Source organism: Onychomys torridus, chromosome 16 (assembly GCF_903995425.1).
Source record: "Onychomys torridus chromosome 16, mOncTor1.1, whole genome shotgun sequence".
NCBI lineage: Eukaryota > Metazoa > Chordata > Mammalia > Rodentia > Cricetidae > Onychomys > Onychomys torridus.
Genome location: NC_050458.1, coordinates 15,342,800 through 15,360,656, shown reverse-complemented (window position 1 = coordinate 15,360,656; position 17,857 = coordinate 15,342,800). Strand labels below are relative to the sequence as shown.

At 35.1% G+C, this 17,857-nt stretch overlaps 1 protein-coding gene across 3 annotated transcripts in view; it reads left to right on the top strand.

Moving 5' to 3' along the window:
* The window catches only part of Csmd3 (CUB and Sushi multiple domains 3), a 1,137,155-nt gene that overhangs the window by 107,228 nt on the left and 1,012,070 nt on the right, over window positions 1-17,857 (top strand). The window lies entirely within an intron of this gene.

The window sequence follows — 17,857 nt, the reverse complement described above, 5'->3', positions numbered from 1 at the left end:
ATTAATTTCAACTTTTCAAACCACAAATTGATGCCTAGCACTCCTCTACACATGTCTACCATGTATTTCACAAAACAAATGGTAAATTATTTCATGGCTTCCATTGAACTAAAAATTCAATACAAATACAAGATTAGCTGTTGGTCTATTAGATATGGGTCTTTCTATATCTTCCGTGTACTAACAGATTGACTTCACTTCCTACTGAAGATTAGCACTACTATTTCTTCTTTACAAGCAAGCTTTGGTGTTCTTATGGTATTTAAATTGTCTATGCCTTCTAGCACTTTCATTGTCTCCTTCTCATACACATATTTTTCATATAATTTATATGTCTCTCAGGAAAACCTTTATAAGCTAATTTACATAAATAACTAGGAAAGTGATCCACTTCATTGCACTTGGTACAGTGTCTTTGTGAAAGGAAATGTATCATCTCAAGATCCCCATGGCCAAGTTCTCAGCAAAAAGGAGATTGTCTTTGCCCTAGCGGAACAGACAGCATGGAATAAGAGACAAATGCTGAAGATAGGGAATGAGGGAGAAGAGGACGGGAATAAGGGAGAGGGGGAAGGGATATTTGTAGGGGAAAGGTGGGGCAGGCAACAGACTGCCTCTGGATAGAGAAGACAAACATGGCACATATGAAAATGGCAGTTTACAAAGGTAAAATGGGAAACCCTAGTTAGGATGAGGTATTTAGTTTTAATTGAGTATGTTAATTAGGTGAACCAAAGGGGGCTTTTGATTGTTGAACTTCAATATTCTGATAGCTAGAACTTGGTAGTCAGCCTCAGGAGGAAGAAGTGGCCAAATAAGGGAATAGACCTTTGTGGCTCTCTTTAGGAATGTAATCTATTGATTTTTATCAAGGCAGAGGGAATTCACAGAAGGGCAAGGCCGGCCAGAGGCATGTTTGCCATGCCTAGGCCAGGCAGCATCCCTTTAGGTTTTATTTAGATGGTGAGAGAATAATTCCAGCTTATGCTTTATCTTAACTTGACCTTCTTTATTCATTCCTTTGTGCTTTTACCATGTCACTAGAGGGTATTAATGCTTAAACTTAGGATGTACTATGATGTAGACTAACGATTCTGAATATCCTTACAATAATTTCATATGTGAATTAAATGTTTTCTAAGGTTACAAACAGAACCCAAATGGGTCTCTATTTAATGGGTCTCCATTTAATGGCAAGCAGTAACCATGAAGTACGTTAGGAACAGAATATTTCTCAATAATGACATTTTAAAGCAGTAACATTCATGGGAATTATAACTAAATTCAATGTGCAGAAAAACAGGTTTGAGTTTGCTTTAATAATAATAAAAGCCAGTAAAGAAATTTGGGAATTAGTAATTGTCTCCTGAACAGACCATTTGTCATAATGGCTAGTGCTGTCAAATTGACAAATTCTAGACTCACCTGGGAAAGGGCTTATCACATATCTGTTGGTGTTTCACTGACTATCTTAAATTAGGTAGAAAGATCTGCCCACTGGGGGTGGCACCATTACCTAGGCAGGATAATCTGGTCTGTATGAGAGAGGAGTAGACACACAGAGCAGCCAGCATGCATGCATCTTGGCTCTTTCTGAAAAAGAATGTTGGATAAGGACCTTTCTCAACATCTTGCTGCCTTGACTTCCTCACTATGATAGACTGGAACCCAGACTGGTAGCTGGAATAAACCCTTTCTTCCTTAAGCTGCTTCAGTCAGATAGTGGGGGGAAATGTGAGCAAATCTCCATGTTCAGGATTTATAGAATTTCCTTCCATTTTTCATTTTCTACAGTAACAAAAATGTTGGAGCTTAAACCTAAAGCATGACAGTCATTCTCTTAGATATTACCTATGTCAACATGAATGAATTTAAATTTCTACTTTTACAAGGGAAATGATAACCTCCTAAGGTTTTCTAATAATTAAACTTCTTTATACATAGCTTCTACAAAATACTTTGTATGTCTGGAGTTTAAATAAAGATTCACAGAAACATGTTTCTTTTATTTTGATGGTAAGTTTTACTGATTAATTTAAATGAAAGTCAAATTTTATTCAATAAGTTTAATTTCTTTTCACTCTATCAGTTTTTCATAAATCATTTTTAAAACTCATGATTAAATTGTAAATAACTATTACTCTCTATGGTCTACAATTGACACTATAAAATAATTTCTATGTTTATTTAGTGAGCAAAGAAAAGCTTCTACTATTATTAAAAGTAAGCTCCCCCCCCGTTTCCTCAGGTATATTCACTTAACTGCTTTGGCTTTAACTCTACTGTTATAAGAATTTTTACAACCCACTAGAGAAGAATCAGCATAATAATATTTGCAAAGCACTTCAAACTTCATAAAACAGTGTCCCATCATTTTCCTTTCCATCTGATATTCACTCATACAAGAAACACTACATGTTTCTAGTATTTTTTTTCTCTAAGCTCTGTAGAAGGTAAGAAACTAAAAGATCCCTTCTAGCACATAGAAAGCACTCTAATGGAGTGTGGTGAGTACTGCAATGTGTGTATATATTTTTCTAATGTTAATATAACTTAAAGGCAGAGTAAATGGTTCAGAACTGAGTACAGAAAAAGCTTAAGTCAAATGTAACTGGAATCACTTTGCTGTTTTAAAAATACATAGAACGAAAAACTAAGGAAAGAAAGGTTGTGAAGGAGAGGAATATCTTGTGTGAGGTGTTCAGCTTCAGCATGACAGGGATCTGAACTTGAAGGAGACAGGTGGCATGAATTCTGGATGAGGAAGAAGATGTAAGTCAGGAAATCCATATAGTATACATGCATATATTATTCTGACAATGGAAATCCACAGAAAAATGTCAGTCATGCACATAGTTCCATCTTTCTTTTAGGAACCTACAAACTAGATATCATAAATTAATAAAGAACAAACACCCCCAATGAGTGACATTAGGAGGAATTAGACGATTCCAAAAAAATGTCTACCTTTCTAGTAAGTTAGTAAAGAAGTGGAAAATTTTAAATAACTTGATTTGAATACTTGGTATGTTCAGATTTCATTTTTCACTGAATGTAAGTTATCTGAGTCTTTTTGATCAGTAATTATTTGATTTCTGAACAGAACTTTTCCTAGTTTACAGGGGTAGTTTTCATAAACTACAAATCTCATTGGATATTGCTTTGAAGAAATATATCTATTTTCCAATCTGGAATCTCTGACCAGATCTTCAAGTTGATTCTTTAGGTTCAATTTTTTTTTAACCTCCTTCTGCTCTGCTTCAGTTACCAAGTGTTTTGTAGAAAATCACCTCCAAACATTAGTGAATTAAATGAATGATATATTTAGGTAATCATGTTGCTAAGACTTTAAGGGTGAAGTTTCTGACATCCCCTAGGATGCACAATCTCACACATAGTAAGCCCAGTGTTGTCTGATTCTTACAAACTTTCCACTCCCTCCAAGTCTCAACCCTAGACAAAGAACTACAGACAACCAAGGAATGCTAGAGCAGGGGAAATAGCTGTCCCCCGGGAAGACCACACTAACTGATTATTCAATAATATATGGTCAGCCCTGAAAACAGAAATATAGGTAACATTATGTAGACAGCACATTTTATATTTTCCTAAATACACACACACACACACACACACACGCACACGCACACGCACACGCACACACACACACACAACAACAACAATTAGTGATAAAAGAAAACAAGGAAGGTTATATTAAGAGGGGGTGGAGGAAGAAAAAGAAAGGGGAAATGATGTAATTATATTATAATCTTAAAAATAAAATAAATACATAAACAGTGACATGTAAATTTACAGCATTATCCAGGCTGTTTTTGCTGAGCTGGGTGGATTTTTCTCCCTCTAAATGCTGTTTGTCATCAACTATGAGACTGACTTTAACCTGGGGCCCCAGCTGGAACTGCAACACTGGAAACGGTTTAATTCACTTTTTCATCTTGCATAGGTGCAGTAGTGGTTGTGCTTAGCTGTTGTTTTCTTGACAGGAGGTTAAGCATCTCTCCTGGTGCTCCAGGCTCCTAACTTGAAGCTTCTAACTCCTTGTCTTCTCATGAGCCAGGCAAAAGAATTGGCTTACAACGCAATACTTCCACTTTATTATAGGGAATAGAACATGCTGCCCAGATTGAAGAAGGATAAATAGATTTCACCATTTCCTGGCAAGAATACCACGAGTACAAAGACATGAGATGAAATATTGGGAGAAAACCCTATTTTATATTATGGGATGTAACCCATTTTAAGATTATGTCTAAATGCAGATTTTCTATTTACTCTAAAGAGTAACTGTTTTCAAGAAAAAATGAATTTAATGTCATGTGAAATCATGTACATGATTTTAAAATAGGCTATTTATTGGAATACATATTTAAGTCTATCAAAATTCTAGAAATTCTTTTTTCTATTTTTCAAGTTATTATTTTGAAAGTCCTTGCATCAGCATGATATATGTACCTCTAAAAGTATTCAGCATCTGTGCTATTTATTGTATGTTCTTTTTTTCTAACAGTGACAATAAAATTTCATGAGCTAGTAATTCATTTGTGGCAAGACATTCATTCTATATGCATCCAATGTGGAATAATGAGTATAATACTTCACAAAGTCAAACTTAAATACTATTTATTCAGCACATGCTCTGGTTAATGTTAGAAATTTGTACTTGGAGTAGGTTTTAAAATGATGAAAGATAAAGAATCATCACATTGTAAAGCTATAAAGAACCCTTTCCATGGCAGAGATTTTTAGGTGTGGGACTTAGAGAATGCAGTATATAGAGAGCACTACCAATTGAGATATGTGTCTGGTGCTCCTGTAAACTTTTTAATAAACAGCATGACACATGGAGGCACTGAATATTGTGACTCTATATGTACAGAAAAATGAAAAACAGACCCAATGTAGTCTAGCAAATCTTTACTTGTATCCAGGACCAAGACTGCAAGAATATATTGAAAACTTAATTGAGAAATACCTAATTTATAGAGGCAGAATTAAATGAATGTCATATTATTGCATATGGTGTAATGGTGCTTTAACATGAATGCACTTTCATTAATAAAGCCATAGAAAATTGTGTATGATACTTGAAGGCTAAAACTGAAGGAGGTAGGAAAGTGGATTTAATGTATTTATGCTCTGGTAAAATAAAACAATTAAAAGAAAAAATTCCAAACAACAAATTATGCTTAATAACAGGCAAATGCTATTTCTCTCAGGTTAATAAGATATTTTGTGTATTCAAAAAGAAACATTTTAAAATAATATGAAAAAAAATCTGTATACAGATACTCTTTCTTCCAATGCTTTACCTGCACTTTCTTAATCTCTAGATTTCTTATTATTTTTAAATAATCTATATACTTCTATTTATTATTGCTCATTACCAAAGCTTTACATTCTAGTAAAGAAACAATTTGCCATGAGAATGATTTTTTTGTCCAATAAACTGAACTAAATGTTTCTCTGTAAGATTTGGAGTTTGGTGTCTCTGGTACATGGTCATACTTCTCTTACATGAATCTGTACTAGAATGAGATATATAAAGACCTGTGCTTACAGTCTAGTTTCTATAAAATGAGGGTAACAATAGTATGTACCTTAGCATTCTATGGTGCACATTAAAATATTTAGAAGAAAATTCTCATGTGCATAGTTTAGTAATCACCTTCAGACTCATGAAGATAATTCAAGATCCCAATGGAGCTATCCGGTTTGCAGCATGCACATCTGGGTCATGGCCTATGAAAATTACGCCATTTTTTCTTCTATTTTCTGTTTAAGCGGCCGAGGCGACTGTGCTTCTCACTTCCACTTATCTGACAACCTTTGCTCTTTTGTCTGAGAATCTTTAGACATAGAAAACGCCAGCAAAACAGTAACTAAAACTCCATTTTAAAGACTTGGTTCTTTCTTGGAGGTAGTCACCCCTAGGCCATTAAGTTATCTCCCTTCTGCCAGCAGCTATCATGCTAGAAGCACTTAGAGGTGCTTCATACACTATGAGTGTTAAATATCATTTCTCTTTATTTTCATCATCCTTTGAAATGCTCTTTTAAAAATGTTGTTCAGTTAACATGAAAGCGTGTATCTTGACAGTAAGTCTCAACCATATCTTTTGCCAGCAGCCATCTGTCAGCAGGTTCATGCTGGACTGTCACTACAGTTAAACTAAATTACACCATCAGTGGTATGAAAACCCATTCAATGACAATTTATCTTCTGGGCCCTCTGTTTCCCTGCATAACATCACCTACAGAATTGTGTCCCCCAAGTGATAATGTCATCAGAGCTGTCAATCATACTCTTGCTTTCCAAACTCTGCAAGAAAGAAAGCATGCAAGGGAGTTTAGACGTCTTTGTGATTTGTTTTCCAATGTGCCAAAAGATTCTAACCTGCACTTTCCAGAACTACAAAAACTTTGATTATTTTTCACCTTACAAATCTTTCAATATACTGTTTTTTCTCAAGTAAATGGTAACTCCAGGCCCAAGGCAAGAGCCACAGAGGTGTGGAAGGAGATAATAACCACAACAGTTATTATTAGCACTAGGTTAAGATGTACAGAGCAACAATACAGAGGGAAAAAAATCACATTATTGCTGCTGTAGTAAGGAGAATGAGTGTCAAAAGACAGATAAGTTTCAATACAGCCATGAAAGGCTTTTAACTTCTTAGCTGATATAGAAATATTTTTCTTTGCTTTTTTCCAGACCAGTGCTGCCTTTCAAAGGTTTACTTCTTTAAATAAAGCTTGGCAGACAGTTTTCCTCTTACTATAGATTTTTGAAAGTGTCTGGGGAAGGGTGATTGAATTAGGATAACCCCAAAAACAGCAATTCAGATGAAGTCCATTACCTGAGGAGTATTTTGTCATTTAGAAGCAAAGGAAGGCAAGTTAAGTGTCAGAGACCACAAAATTTTAGTGGTTTTTTTGTTTTGTTTTTTTTTTTTGTTTGTTTGTTTTTGTAGCTGAAGTTTTCCTGGTCCAAAGTGGCTCCCATGGCCCCAATGGTCCCACAGATGCTCAAACCCAAATGAACACACAGAGGCTTATATTAATTATTAACTGTATGGTCTCATGGCTCAGGCTTCTCACTAGCTAGCTCTTACATCTTAAATTAACCCATTTCTATACATCTATACTTTGCCACATGGTTCGTGGCTTACTGATAGCTTTACATCTTGCTTCCCATGGGGGAGTCTGATAGCGTCTCCTCTGTTCTTCCTTTCTCCTTCCTCCTCTCTAGTTAGAATGTCCCACCTATCACTATTCTTCCTCACCATTGGCCAAACAGCTTTATTTATCAACCAATCAGAGCAACATATATTCACAGCATGCAGAACGATAACACCCATCAGTTTTTCTTCTAGTCACCCACAGTTTTATGCTGCCTATAAGGATATAGGTAAAAGTATTTGTCTATGTGCCCGAAACAACAAGCTTGAACATAGAACATCAATATGAACTTCCCTATCATTCTAAATCATTGTATAACTTGCTACATTGTGGTGATTTTCTAATATACTCCTCTTAGACTATTTAACACTTTAATATTTGATTTAAAATAGGATGTAAAAAAGAATGGGGAGAGGCTCAGTTGATAAAGTATTCACTGCACAAGCAAGGACTTAAATTCAATCCACAGCCCCCAAATGAAGGCTGGGTAGATATGAATAAATGTATCCCCAGTCCTGTGGAGGCAGATGCAGAAGGCTCTCTGAATGCCATTGGCCATTCAGATTTGCCAAATTGACAAGATCCAAATTCAATGAGACACTGTTTCAAAATTTAATCAAAGAGCTATTGAAGTAGCCAGCAGAGGATGGACTCTAATCTACAAAGACAGACAGACAGACTGACATACATACCGACATATACTCACATACACATGCACACACATGATATTAAGAAATGTTTAGACTGATAAAATCAAATAAGCTTTTTACAATAGGAAAGGTGAAAATATGGAAGTCACAGAATAAAGTAAAATACTACCCTATCTTATCAGTTGGATTAGTCATGATATAGAATATCCATTTTTAACATTCTATTATTTTGAAAATTGTTATCAAGTTATATCACAATAAGAGGAAAAAATTTCTTTAAAATATGATGTAAAATTCAAAGAAGCAGCTGGGAATGGTGGCACACACTTTCAGTTCCAGCACTTGGGAGCTTGGGAGGCAGAGACAGGCAGATCTCTGTGGTTTGAGTCCAGCCTGGTCTAGACAGCGAGTTCCAGGACAGCCAGAGCTACATAATGAGTCTCCGTTTTGAAAATGAAAAATAAAAATAAATTAATTAGTTAAAAGATCCAAATGAGCTTGTTGGTACACCAGGTTTTATTTATTTATATTATTATTATTTTATTATTATTATTGTTTTGGGTATACCAGTTTTAACTGACCTCTGAACTACCTCTGTGGAATTTGTTTTCAAATCTATTGTATGCTATGGCTGAGAAGTGAAGGGATTGAGGGAAGGGAATCCTTAAACAACAGTGAAAAACTGCTGGAAGTAGACCTTAGTGTATGAAAAACTGCAACCACATAAAATTAAATGCAAGAGTGTATGTGTGTGTTCAAATCCCTTGTGGGAGCTTGCAGGGGCTCCCTAGCAAGGCCTGAATCAAGGTCAGAGAATCTGAGCTTGCTTTACCCAGCAGGGCAGCATAATAAGATGATTTGGTCCTGGGCAAGCTTACAAGGTGTTTTGAAGGGTCCACTCTTGGCTGTATTTGTGCTTTAATCTTGAAAGGGGGAGGTCCTTTGCCTTGCCACTTGGAATTGTACCTCGGAGGTGACTGGGAATTGACCCAGGGCCCTCCAGAAGCCATCCTATGTCTCTGTTTTTCTTATGTTTATTTTTTATCTTTCCATCTAATACTTCCTCATTCCTCTTTCCTCCCCACAAGAACTCTTGGAAAGGCATGAGCTGGGCTCCCTTGATCCCTGCTCTGTTAGTTGGTACTTACCAACTCCATTACTTCTAATTATTCTTTCTTCCTGTGTCTGTTACTTCAACTGAAAATTGAGATTAGAGGGTACACCTCACAGGGGTACTGAGAAGATTGAATGAATCATTATTTGTAAACGCTTGAGTGAACAGAATCAACTCTGAAAGTGAGGGCTTTGTCTTCTTTAATTAAGGACAAATAAATTTAACATGAAACAACACATTTGCCTTGAATAACCAAAGTGTGCAGAGATGAGGTGGGTGGTTTACATTCAGGACAACATGTAGAGGTCTTCTTTACAAGGAGATGGTCCTGCATTCTCAGGACTTCTGCATAGTTTTAGAATTTTACCGTAAGCTTACACATTAAACATAATGAGTCATATTCATGGTCACTTTTAAGCACAATGATCTCTCTCTACTTTGGATATTTGATTTCTTCTTCATTTTTAAATCTCTGGCTCTATCTTATAGTGACAGAACTTACATGGAATCTTAGCATACTAATAAGCCATATCTGAAAGATATTTTCATGGGCCAGCATCTCAGGACAGCAGAAATAGGGAAAAAGATAAAAATATTTAAGTTGTAAAAGCAATACCCACCATATAGATATTTTTCAACTTGGAGTGGTATGCCGTTTTAAATTTGCATAACTATTCAGGCATTGTGAATGCTATATGCAAATACAGTTCTTTACCACAAGCTCTTACACCTTGAGCATATAAAATTGGCCAATATCACTTAGAAACTCAAATACTGACATTTTTATAGATGTTGTAAATATTCTGTAGCTGGAATAAGTTAAAACATAGAAGAAAGATTCAAAGCCAGGTAATCAAAACTGTTATACTTTTAGAAGATTAAATTATAGCTACCTTTTCTGGAATTCTATGAGCTTCACAGGAGTCATTGCTGGTCCACACAAGAATTGTTAAAGATAAGTGTATCCACCCTGGAAGTCTCAGAAAGGCTGTTTCATAGAACTCTCTATCTGATAGGCACTTACCCAGCTTTATGCATACACAAAGCTTAAATTACAACATTAAAGGTGATAAGAAGGTACACACGAGCAAATATTCCATTTAAAGAAAAGAGGAATGTTTTAATTAAAAATAATTAGTCAGTTTAGCACCTCAGACTTAGTGAATGATTGTGTCTTAAACCTAAAATTTTGTGTCTCAAAATTACTTTTTGAAGGAATATTTCAGCTGATTATTATAATTTAATTTTTATATGATTCTTTATAGCACTAAAATAAGGTTAACTGAAGATGTTGAATGGAATAGTTTACATACAATAGTCTACATATACTTTAATACAGAGAAGCTGGCACTAAGGATTCTAAAGCAGTAGCTTGTGTTGGATGAAGGTGTCCAGCAGAATGAAGGGGCACAATATTAGAGAGTGGTTTTCTTTTGTTTGTTTGTTTGTTTTTTGTTTTTGTTTCACCAAACTAAGCAAAAAAGTATATATTTTGAATAATTAAAACCAATACTGAGAAATAATTTCAGATGCAATAAAAATCAGCCTAGTATGACAGACTGAATGATGAAAGAATAAATATGAAACCAAATACAAATGGACGTTCAGTGATTGAAACATTTACAGTATCTTCTGGATGTTTCATACACTTTACAATTTAGTATAGATGCAATTAAGAATATGACCATATATTTAATTAAATATGCAAAAAGGTAGTTTGAGTATCAGAATACATGGTTATATTTATAATATGAATGTTAATTCTTTGTTTAGGAATTAATAAGTGTTCATTTTTCAATTTAATATATTTAGTGTAATAATTAAGAAGTGTGTTTTAATCTCCAGCTTCACTACTATCAGAATATACCATTGATATGATGTATTATTCTTATTGACTTCTTTATGGTTGTATATGCTTGTACCTTCAGCATAGATCCCATTTAATAGAATCTATATTCTCTTATTTGTTGAGTTGAGTTGTTATTATTTTGTTTGTGATCTTTTTTGTACCTATGTTCACTAGTAATATAGGTCTGAATTTTCATGGTGTTTGGCTGTATCCTTGTTTGATTTTGATGTTCAGAACATGCTAGACTCTAGTAATATGGTTAGAAGGTAGTATCCACTCCAATACTTTGGATAATTTGAGACTACCTATTATTATCTCTTTCTGAAACTTTCTATAAAATTTAAGAATAAATGTACCTGTTTTCATTAGTTGGAATAATGTTATTACTGATTCAGTCTTGCTATACATTATCTGTTGAGATTTATTACTTTTTATTCTTCTTTCTTTCTTTTTTTTTGGGGGGGGGTGTTTTGAGACAGGTTTCTCTGTGTAGCTTTGCACCTTTCCTGGAACTCACTTTAGAGACCAGGCTGGCCTTGAACTCACAGAGATCCACCTGACTCTGCCTCCCAAGTGCTGGGATTAAAGGTGTGTGCCACTACCGCCTGGTTTAAAAATCTTTTTTTTTTTTTTTTTTTTTTTCTGAGACAGGGTTTCTCTGTGTAGCTTTGTGATTTTCCTGGATCTTGCTCTGCAGACCAGGCTGGCCTGGAACTCACAGAGATCTGCCTCCTGCCTCTGCCTCCCGAATGCTGGGACTAAAGGCATGTGCCACCACCGCCTGGCCATTTCATTAATTTTTAAACATAATATAATATGGAATATTATTTTAAGTTGTGTTACATTTGTTTATGCTGTGGGACATTTGTTTAATTATGCAAAGCTGTATTGCATTCTTTTATGTTGCGTTTGTTTAACTCTGTGAAGCTGTGTTATTGTGCCTGTTTAAGAAACGTGATTGGTCTAAGGAAGAGCTAAATGGGCAATAGCAAGACAGGAGAAAGGAACGGAGGGGCTGGCAGGCAGAGAAAATAAGTAGAAGGAGAAATCTGAGAAGAGGAGAGATCAGGGAATGAAAGAAGAAGGAGGAAGCCATCAGGGGCCAGCCACCCAGCTTACACAGCAAGCCACGGAATGAGAAATAATGAAAAGTATACAGAAACATAGAAAGGTAAAAGCCGAAGGCAAAAGGTAGATGGACTAATTTAAAGCTAAGAAAAGCTGGCAAGAAACAAGTCAAGCTAAGGCTGGGCATTTATAATTAACAATAAGCCTCTATGTGTAATTTGTTTGGGAGCTGGGTTACGGGTCCCCAAAAAAGAGAAAAAGGAAAACAGCAACAATAATAATATATCTAAGTTTCTATTCTGTTTGTGTCTGTTCTTCATGATTTTTTTTCTTTTTTTTTTGCATCTTACTTTGGGTTGAAGTCTCTCTTTTCTCCTAACATGAGCTACTTCATTGAGGTGCTTGTTGGACATGTTTTATTGTTTTTGTTGGTAGTGGTTGTTCGGTTTGTTTCTGTTGTTTCGTTTTGACACAAATGCTCACAAATGTCTGTCAAGTTACAATTCTTCCTCAACTGTTGGATAGCTCCAAGCCATAAAAATAATCATATCTTTTGCTTATTTTTTTTAGCTCTTTGAAAATTTCCTTCAATGTGTTTTCATCATGTTTGTATCATAATTTCCCTTCTCTTCTCTCAACTCCTTTCAGATTCACCCTACCTTCCCCACCTACTGAATTCTGTGTCCTCAACACACACACACACACACACACACACACACACACACACACACAACCATCTTGTCCATCTATAAAATGCCATTAGCTGCTTTATTAGCAATGAGACTTCATACCCTGTGATGTAGCAGAATTAATCATTTTTATACAAAAATTTATAGTTGTAAATGCTGGGATGTATTTCTTCTTATAGATACCATTTTTAAATTTTTATTATTATAAATGTTCTATTCATTTTATATACCAACCACAGATCCTCCTCTTCTCACTCCTCCCCCCCGGCAGCCTTTTCCCCATCCTAGGCCCCATTCCCACCTCCTCCAAGGCAAGGTCTCCCATGGTGAGTCAGCAGGACCAGATACGTTCAGTTGAGGCAGATCTAATCCCCTCCCCACTGCACCAAGGCTGGCAAGATTTCGACCATCAGCACTTGGCTCCAAAATGCCCACTCATGCACCAGGGATGGATCCTGATCCCTCTGCCTGGAGGCCCCCGAAACAGTTCAAGCTAAATGTATTTCTTGATTCCTTGAATTATGATATGTACCTCTACCTCTTTCTAGTTGTTACTGTTGTTATACTATTTGCTGTTTGTCTCTTCAAACAAATAGCTATGAAGCTTATGATCAACTAGCTTCATGATGCGTGTTGGATAAATTAGATATTTCCTTCGAATGTCATGAATCAATGTGTCTCCCTCCTTACATCAAGAAGTTCTGCATAGGAATTTGGGAATACTTTCAATATTATAAAACATTTAGAAGTTCATCTTAGCTTCTAATTTCTTGGGCTGGACCTCAAGTAATCCTCGGGTGAGAAATCAGAGACAGCTGCTGTTCTTCTGTGTGCACTTGAGCCAGCAGACCCTCCAATCCTCAAGAGTTTTGAGTGTCTCAAAATCAGCATCTTTCTCCCAAATCTTGCCTTTAGGTTTTGATCAAATTCTTGGCTATTCTCCCTTATGTAGTCACTTAGGCAGGTATATTACAAAATATTGTCTTTTGCCTGTGGTCAAGTGATAGAGCTTTAAACACACAGTCATTTCTGAGATGAGAAAGTTATGGTCATGCTTATTTTGCCTAATAATATTGGGAATCAGGTTTCCAGTCAAGTATAAGGCAGGTACAATAGTGAGAATAGTCTATGTATGAGAGGGATTTGTTATAGACCTAAACTGTTTTATCTTTCTAGTAAGTATACTGTTTTTCAGAGCTACCATACCTGCAAAGATGCTATGTGTGAACATCAAGCATCAGCCAAGAATACATGTAGCTTGAGTTGCAATGCCACATACCTTGCTGTTAGCTTGAAGAGGTTTTTTTATATTACCAGTGTTTTTCATAGCCTTTGTGTATACATAATAGTCATGAAAAATTTGATATTGATACATTTTGTGGATCAAAAAACATGATCCTTTCTCTGGTATTTCAAATTACTATGAAATAGAATGCATTTTCCTGAAAAGAAAAGTCTATAACATCTGTGTTTTTTCTGAGTTTATTTGTATTAAACAATAAATTATAACAATACATTTCTCACAATAATATACCTGACTTAAAAATTAAGTGAAATTTAAAAAAGGTTCCATTTGGATAAATTACGTTTTTAAAACCTTATTGTAAATTTAAATAAGAAATCCTTTGTTTTGGATTTGTGTATGAGTGTGTGGTAGATTGTGCCAGATTATAATTGGGTCTAAACATATTTGGCATTTAGAGAACAGTGTTGTGGCTGTGAGTTCTGTTTTTTCACCATGTGGATTATGGAATCGAACTCAGGTCATTGGACTTGGAGACAAGTGCCCTGATACACTTATCCATCTTACTGGTCCTGAAACTTGACTTTTATAAGTTAATTTGTGTTATTATTTTACATAACTTTGTGCAGCCAGGGAATATGCACTTGATATAATTTATTACATTTTTTTCTAAATCTTTAAAACTATATCATTTGCTTAGGATTTATTTGCATTTTTGTGACTGTTGTATTTTCTTTTCTTTTTCTTTTTTCTTTTTTCTTTTGTTTTTCCAGACAGAGTTTCTCTGTGTAGCTTTGGAGGCTGTCCTACATCTTACTCTGTAGCCCAGGCTGGCCTTGAACTCACAGAGATCTACCTGGCTCTGCCTCCCGAGTGCTGGGATTACAGGTGTGCCCCACCACCGCCTAGCAGTTGACTGTTGTCTTTTCAACTGAGTTGCTCCTAGATTTTTTTCTGAAATATATTAGGTAAACTGACTCTACTATCAAAAGGTTTGAAATTAAAAGGCTTGAAATGCCATGCTTATAAATTTGAAATATTTTTAAAACTTGACAAAATTAACTATCTTAAATGTTCAAGCTTATTTTTTTGAGGTTAAAGGTCTGAAATCAGAGACAGAAGAAATCCCTAATATAAATGTACAGAGCAAAGTATATATAATAACACTAAGTAATTTCTATAAATTAGCAATTCAGAGATCCTGTGAATGTGATTTATAGTGGTATGTTTTTCAGATAATTCTCACACATACTCTGTACATACTTGAACAACTATAGTCTCAGTGATAAGGGATGGGGTGGAGGATTTTGAGCTGAAGGCCAACCTCATACTCAAGGTGAATGATAGGCTATTCTCAGCCTTAGAGTAAGACCCTGACTCAAAAACCTAAAGGAAACAAACAAGAGGTGTGTGTGTGTGTGTGTGTGTGTGTGTGTGTGTGTGTGTGTGAATTCTTAAGAGTTTTGTGAAGGTGAAACAGTATCAGATTACCTAGAATAGTCACAAAGAATGGGTGATTTGGTTGGAAGGTTTCCATGTTGCTTCTTATTGTTTAAAATTTAGGGCAGGTTAGTCATCTTGATATAGAAGAAGCTGTATTTCTGGATGGTGTATCACTGTGCAGATAATAAGAAAAAATATTTGTAAGTGATGGTAACCAGAATGTTCTTCCAGAAGTACATCATTGATTCAACATAATGTGAAAAAGTATAGACCAATATGCAGTATTTTTTAAAAAGAAGTGTATTTAAGCCAAAAGAATTTATGATCAGTGATACTTTACCAATATATCTAGATAAATGTGTCAAAGAAAGATATTTATGAAAACTTTTTTCACAAAAGGTCAAGTGTAAAAATTAATATATTATTAATTTTATTACATTGACTTGGGAGGCAAACAGCAGTGCTTCAGAAAGGCGAACATAAGCTTTATTACTCTAAATAGTGTATCCATTCATTTTTCTAAATTAGCTACAAATCTCAAACAGTTAAATATGTATTCTCTGTGCTCTTTGTAATATGAATAATACATGTGTGTAATGGGAAATATTGCCAGTTTAGTCTTCTATATGTTTCACTGATTTCTAGTTAGTCTGCTTCTGATGAACAAACACCTTATCATGTGTTCCCTATTTAGTTTTCTGATCATTTGGAGATTAAGATATCGATTTTGAGTCATGACACATTTGGATAGGAAACTCCTTATGATTGGTGGGATATTTCCTATATAAGCACATGTGAATTATGCCTTACACATGTTGCAGTGTACTATAATAGTTTCACTGCTGTGAGTGCCTAAAACTCTTCCTTCACCTCACGTCTGTTATTATTATTGGAGAGGTAAGATAGGAACAAAACGCCAAAAAGCGTGACTTTTACCTTTGTGATTTGTTCTACTGAGTAGAAGATGTGTATATAGTCATCCGTAAAGTAAAAGACAATAGACACATGAACTTATCAAGAGAGAATTGATTTGACACCGTGCATTAAATAACATAAGACAGGTGCTTATTTTCAAAAGGTATCTAGTAAAATATATCAAATGTATAGAAAAACCCAAAGGTGTTCCCATACCTACGAAAGTACATTGAAAATAAAACAGTTAATAACAGGGTGAACTCAGAGGTCACTGAAGGGTAGTTTTTATTTGTAATTTTTGAAATCCTAATTCTGATTTTAAAATACTTTTATTCAAAATATTAAACTTTAGAAAAATAATTTATTCTTATGTATAATGTGCTTATTGTAAATTAAAAGAAAATGAAGAAGAGTATGGTAAAGGGAGGACATTAAATACAGGTGCAGTTTACATTTACCTCAAGAAAAAAATTGCAATGTATGAATCAGCAGCCCCTTAACAAATGAGCAGACGAAAGGAGTGTATTATTTTAAGGCATATGCCCTTTGTCTGAAATCATCAGGGTTAGGGGCCTTTAGAATATATAAAGCAGCCCATAGATCAGATTGTAGCTGAAGGGATTTGTGGTTGCAATTTGTTATGAAGTCCAAATTGGAAGCTGTTCAGGCAGAAAACTAATAGAAATGGGTGATAGCTAATTAACCTAAGGCTTCAAAGTAATTGCAGTGCAGGAAGCAATTTGAAAGGGACCTTTTAATATTTATTTATTTATTTGCTTCTGAAAATCATAAAATGCCCTATTTGACTTTTGATGAATGAGCAAAAATATATGAATGTAGGCAAGAATTGACTTTTCAAGTCTCTAACTGATGTAAATTCTTGGTAAGCTTTAAAAAAGACAAAAGTAGAACAACGATTTCATCCCTTCACAAGACTAGCACTAGGCTACGTACAGACCTTTTACAGGCAGGCTTCCAAACTAAACAAGGATCAAGGAGAGTTTTGTATGTATCTGTACAACCATGAGACACATTCTTAGGAGCAGACCCATTACAGTCAGCTAATCTGGAGCAAATGGCTCTTGTGCGGCAATCTGACTCACTAAGCAAGTGCAATCTGTTGCTGTGATGTGAGGAACAGAATGGATGCGAACATGTGATCTTAGCCTCTGTCTGCCCCCAGTCTGTAACCGCACCTTCTTAATCTCTGCACATGGCTGTGCTCATAAAAAGTCTCTATCAGTATATTCAAGCAAATTAGTTTGCTAAAAATACAGTAAGCTGTCAAATTATCTCTGAGGGACATGCCCTTGTACACTTAGACCTTACAGCAGAATTAGTATAAAATTAAGGTCATTGATACCAAATGTCTAGGTTTAATTTATTTAATATATGTCTCCCCGAGTTTAATACCCACTCTGGTCTAGTTCATTTAGGATTCACCTAAAATTAACCACTCGCTCTTATGAAAATTTTAACCATTACATAGACTTTACTTCACAAATCTTTTTTTTTTTTTTTCTAATTGAGTGAGCAAATTTCCTAAAACACAGTAAAGGTACATCTGAGTATAATTCTAAGTGTGCTGTGCCAAGAAAGGATGGATTTAAGTTTCTCAGATCCATTGTGTATTGTATAATTAATTTTCAATATCATTTACTTTCTCCCAGAATTAGATTGAAAAGAA